The sequence below is a fragment of the Dipodomys merriami genome, unplaced genomic scaffold (assembly GCF_024711535.1).
Source record: "Dipodomys merriami isolate MVZ:Mamm:240054 unplaced genomic scaffold, mDipMer1.0.p SCAF_719, whole genome shotgun sequence".
NCBI classification, from domain to species: domain Eukaryota; kingdom Metazoa; phylum Chordata; class Mammalia; order Rodentia; family Heteromyidae; genus Dipodomys; species Dipodomys merriami.
In genome coordinates, this window is record NW_027206312.1 from 470,322 (window position 1) to 476,016 (window position 5,695).

Sequence of the window (5,695 nt, forward strand, 5' to 3'; positions counted from 1 at the left end):
TCCTCCTAGGCTAGTACAATGGGAGGGAGATGTGCTTTGATTATCACACAAGAGTGAGATGGCTGTTTCCTCTAGTTTGGAGATGCTTTGATGAGGCTTGGTTCTGGGTAGAGTGGAGGCCTTTCAGCAAGCAGTAGAGTTTCCCTGAGGGGCTAGCTTCTGAGACACTTACAGAGCCTAGCCTGGAGACATTCTCAGGGTTTATGTTTACTGAATTTCAGTTGATTTTCAAGACTGCTGTAGGGAGGGGCAGCCTCTGGCTCTGTTTAGCCAGTGAAGAAATCAACACTTGAGGAGGGCAGAGCTATCTCTGCCTGGGCTGGATGACTTTTCCCTGGGTGGAGCTGAGCCTGGCAGGTGAGGTCGGGTTCCTGTGACCTGCTAAATGACTCTTGTTTTCTTCCCAGGCCTGAGTTGGAGCTAGCTGCTTAGCCAGGCCTTTATCAGTATCAAAGATGGAGATCTCCAGTAGTGTGGAGGGGAGGGATTGCCTTTCCTCCTCTGTTCCCTTAGAAGGAGTGAGAATGTCAGGCTTCTACTCTAGCCAGAGTCTTGGTTCCTGGGTCGTCTCTGGTCTTCGATCTGCAGGATGAAGATGTCTGTTCCTTGTCAGTTCTTGCTGGTGTTGTGTAGAATCCCCTAGCCCTCTGATCTGGGGCCTTCGTCCCTGACTCTCTGTTTCAGGTTTGGTGGCTACGGCTGCCACAGCCACCGCCACAACCGCAGCTGAGCCTGCTGGCAAGTGCACTGACCTGTCCCCTTGCCTGGATTTTCCCTCTCTGGCCAAACTCTCTTTACTGTGATGGCACCCTTGGTGTGATTGTCTTGCTTAGGACTGTTCACTGGAACACTTAAACTGCTTTCTATGAGAGAGCCTGTGTAGCCTCCAGCTTCTTCCTTACCATCTTCCCAGAACTCTTTTGAATTTTATTCATTTCTTGTTAATCTCATCTTTAATCTCTTTATACAAAATCAATAATTAATTCAAGGGAGGAGAAAGGAAAAAAATTAAGCAATTCCTTACATTTTTCAATTTTCAATAAGATGAAATTGCTTATATCATTTTCTGTTTACGCTTTAGACTATATAACTCAATTTAGTTAGACCTTTCATAAGGCTATGTGTATTTTATTTATTTTATGTTGATTGTTCTTTCCAAAGCCTGCGTGTCTAATTTCCCTTGGTTTCTTTCAGTCTCAAGTAGTTCAGATTTCAAATTGAAGAATAAATTGAAGGAAGCAAACAAAAAATACAGTTCCTCTCATCTGATAATGCCTCTATAAGAATGAAGAAAGAGTTCATCCAGCTAAGAACCTATGATAGGATATCAAAAAGAGAATTCATTGTTCTAGGTATTCCCTATCTTTGCAATGCAACTTAAATGATATAAAACACAATATAATGCTCAGGTACTTTTACGTTTTATCAGTTTTGCACATTATCATATGGACATTACCTCAGTCTACAACATTCCTTCATTATTCTGTCCTTGATACTTTTAAACTACCAAGACATAATATAACCAGTTTGATTTAAAGCATGAGACGTTGTACACCTGGCTTCCTTGGAAGCAAAGCATGGTCAATAGATCATATTCCTTCTGGTTGCTGTAATGTTTTCTCTAATATTATTGCATTCTATTTAGTATTAAAAAATTATGGCTAAACTCAAAGCTCATTCATAGAAGTTTATGTTAAGTATTTTGCAAGTTTTATTTCTCTCAATTCTTAAGATAACATTTGCTATAATGCTAATGTTATCTATCGTTTTAGTGTTGGGAAAAATTGTAATTAAAGGCATGAAGTGAATGGCCCAAAGACACACAGTGTGGGAGGAAAGGAGTGACAGTCTCCAAAAGCCTTTTAGCAATACAAAAATTGTAGGTAAAATCTCTCCATTCTCTTACACTCTCAATTCAATATTCATATTGTCCTATAAATAATAGCATACCAAATATTGCCCATGGCGATTATTTTCTGTTACATTTTGTCTCCAACACAGACTGTGTTGGTGACAATGGGTTATCATCCACAGAGCTGAGCTTATAAATTGAGGTCCAAAGAGAGTCCAATTTTTTTGTCCCACAGCTCCAGTATCCTCTTTTTAAAAAGTACTAAAACTTTTAAATACCAACACTTACTATCTTTTAAGAATCCAAATATCAGGCTGGGAAGGTGGCTCAGTGGCAGAGCGCTTGCCTTGCATGCCTAAGGCCCTGGGTTCAATTCCTCAGCACCACATAAGCAAAAAGAAAAATACCGGAAGTGGTGCTGTGGCTCAAGTGGTAGAGGGCTAGCCTTGAGCTGAAGAGCTGAGGGATAGCGCCCAGGCCCAGAGATCAGGCCCCACTACCGGACCAAAAAAAAAAAAAAAAAAGAATCCAAAAATGAAGTAAATTCATATATAATCACTCCAAAATGCTTTAAAAGTAGGAGATGATAAAACAGGCCCCCATCAAGTAAACTTTCTTCTACTTATAAAATTATTCTGAAAGCCTTGTCCTGGCTGTCACACCTGTAATTCTATCTGCTCGGGCTATCTACTCAGGAGACTGAGATCTATGGATAACTGTTGGAAGTCACTCAGGGCAGAATAAATTCAAGAGATTATTTTTCAGAAATTATAATGAATTAGCAAAGAGCCAGGAATGGAAATGTAGCTCATATATTATCTCATCAACCTAGAGAGGAAAGGACTAGCAAGACCTTGAAGCCCTGATTTCAAACTCTGAGCATGCCAATACACAAGCATGTGCATGTGTGCATGTGTGCATGCGTGTGTGTACAACCCCCACACACATTTATTCAAAATACCTTCATATCAGCATATCAGTGTGCTGCATTAATTTCTTTGTTAACGTTATTATCTGGGTAAAATAGAGGAAATAAACTCTTCTATATCAGAACATTTTTATACTTTTTTTTTACTGTGAAAATACTGTACAGAGGGGTTACAATTACATGGGCAAGATAATGAGTACATTTTTTATCAAGCATTGTAGCCTCCTCTTTTGTTTTCCCTTCCCATCCCTCCCCATCCCCCCCCAGCCCTCCCAACCAATCCTCCCTGCCCCCCGCACCAAAGTTGTAAAGTTCATTTTCGACATAACGACTTGTACTTCTCATTGTTGCAATGGGTCCACCTGTAAAAAAACTGTACAGAGGTGTCATATTTGTATGAGCAAATAATGAGTACATTTCCTAACAAGCATTGTTTCCTCTTCCTTTCTTTTCCTTCCACCATCCCTTCCCTCCCACCTCCACAAATACACTCCCCTCCCCCTTCCCCTGTCTAAATTGTAAAGTTCATTTTTCAACATAGTGTCTTGTGCATCTCAACCTGTATCCCTATTTAAGAATTTTTTATTTCCCTTTCCCCTCCCCAAATTAGAGAAATGTATACCCAGGATGTAAGTGCACCAACTTCAAATACAGTGAAAACAGTGGTTAGAACGTAAGGGAGGAACATATAAAGGAACAAAAATAATCACATCACACATTATAAGTATCTTAGAAACAATAGCAAGAAACAAAAAAATCACTTGTCTGGTTCATTTCTTGTAATATCATCTTATCTGATATGCACATAGCTTATGATCTATTCTTACCCCATACATATATTAGCTGTTGAAAATAAGGGAAACCATGGGACCTATGTTTCTTTGGACTTGGCTTACTTCACTTAATAAATTTTTTTCCAAGGCTTTACAATTTTTAACAAATTGGGCGATGTCATTCTTTTTGATGGAGGCATAGAATTTCATTGTGTATATATACCACATTTTCATGATCCATTCATCTTCTGTGGGCCATCCAGGTGGGCTCCATATCTTAGCTATTGTAAATAATGCTGCAGTAAACATAGTTGTTCTGGTAGTTTTAGTATGGTCTTCTTTGTGATGATTTGGGTAAATCCCCAAAAGTGTGATTGCTGGGTCATAGGGGAGATTTATATGGAGTCTTTTGATGAGTCTCCATACTGCTTTCCAAAATGGTTGAACAAGTTAACACTCCCAACAAGAATCAAGAAAGGTTCCTTTGTGGCCACATCCTCTCCAGCATCTTTAGTTGTAAAAATATGGAATGATTCAAGAATTTGCATGTCAACCTTGCCCAGGGGCCATGTTAATCTTCTCCGTATTGTTCCAATTTTAGTGTATGTGCTGCTGAATTGAGCACAGAGCATTTTTTATATATAAAGTGTAATTGATTTTCTTAAACTAGACAATTCAAAGAAAAGTAAGTTTTGAAGAATTCTCGTGAAATTTTAGAACCATGTACCTCTTACATAAGCACACATTTAAGAATAGTCAAGATTGACATGTCAAAAACAAAATAATCACAGATATTGTTGTTCAAGAAATGTGTAGGATCGGCGGGGGGGGGGGGAGGGAATTGTGTGGGGTGCAGAGGAAGGCTGGGAAGGGATGTTAAGGCTAAACAAATTAGGAGGATGCAATGCTTGATAAGAAATGAACTCATTATCTTGCCCTTGAAATTGTAACCCCTCTGTACAGTATGTTCACAAAAAAATAAAAATAAAAAAAGAAATGTGGAGGATGAATTCAATTATTCTGTACAAGGCACCTGTCATAATGAACACTGCGACAAGTGTTAAGGTTTGTTAAAAGTTTTAATGTTTTAAATATATTTAATTTTGGAAATTTGCTTATATAGGCCAAAATTAGGACTGTTTGTTAGGTCATACAACTTTTCTATAAATATTTAAGATTTATGGTAGCAGACATATGCTACTAAAAAGTACATTTCAGAGTTTATAGAAACATAACTAATGAGATGTTGCAAAGTCTTAGTGTAAAGAAGCAGAGTGAAGAGTTAAGACTCTCTTAACTGCACAGTTTCTCTTAAAACTTTAGGGCTTCCTTACTTTATATATTAGTGAGGAACAAATGATGATATAAGCCATATACAAATGATGAGATGAGTCATAAAAAGCAATCTTAGTGGGTAACTTTAAAGACTACACATAGCCTATAAAACTCTTGTTGAACATCATAATCTTATTCAGTGTTAAATGTACAGGAATGCAAGAATAGTAAAATCAAATATGTAAGTTCACTTCAAATACTGAAAACACAGGTAATTCTTTGATATTTTATTTTATTAATCATTAATATTTATTATTGTGTTTCTTTATTTGTAGTATTGTTTCCCTTGTAATATAATAAAACTTTTTGTTATTCATCATCAGGAGGTACTTTGAGAAGATTTCTGGGATGGCCAAACCATTTTTTATAGTTGCATGTGAATTTACAAAAAGCAAAATTAAGAACAAAATATTGATTAAAAAATTATCAAGTACAGTCAGAATCAGGAGGGATGATAAATGTCCACACTTAAAATCTTAGCCCTAGGCTGAAGCAGTGATATTACAAAGTTGAGGTCACAAAAGTGAGAGACTGTGTTTTGTTTTGTTTTTTACTTTGATTTTGTTGGCCATGGGGTTGAACTCTGGGGCCTGATTGCTGTACCTCAGCTCAAGTCTAGTGCTACCACTTGAACCACAGAACCACTTCCATCCTTTTCTACTTATGTGATGCTGAGGAATCAAACCCAGGGCCTCATGCATGCAAGGCAGGCACTCTACAACAGCCACCATCCCAGCTCCTGATAGACTGGGTTTTAAAAATTCATCTAAACAACATTTGCTTTCTGCTTTGGGTTATATAATGAAA

At 37.8% G+C, this 5,695-nt stretch overlaps 1 non-coding gene across 1 annotated transcript; it reads right to left on the reverse strand.

Moving 5' to 3' along the window:
* Positions 1 to 4,071: 4,071 nt before the first annotated feature.
* Positions 4,072 to 4,178, reverse strand: LOC138818153 (U6 spliceosomal RNA). Its single transcript, XR_011368992.1, has one exon. It is a non-coding gene; the product is annotated as a U6 spliceosomal RNA (small nuclear RNA).
* Between the last annotated feature and the right edge of the window lie 1,517 nt (positions 4,179 to 5,695).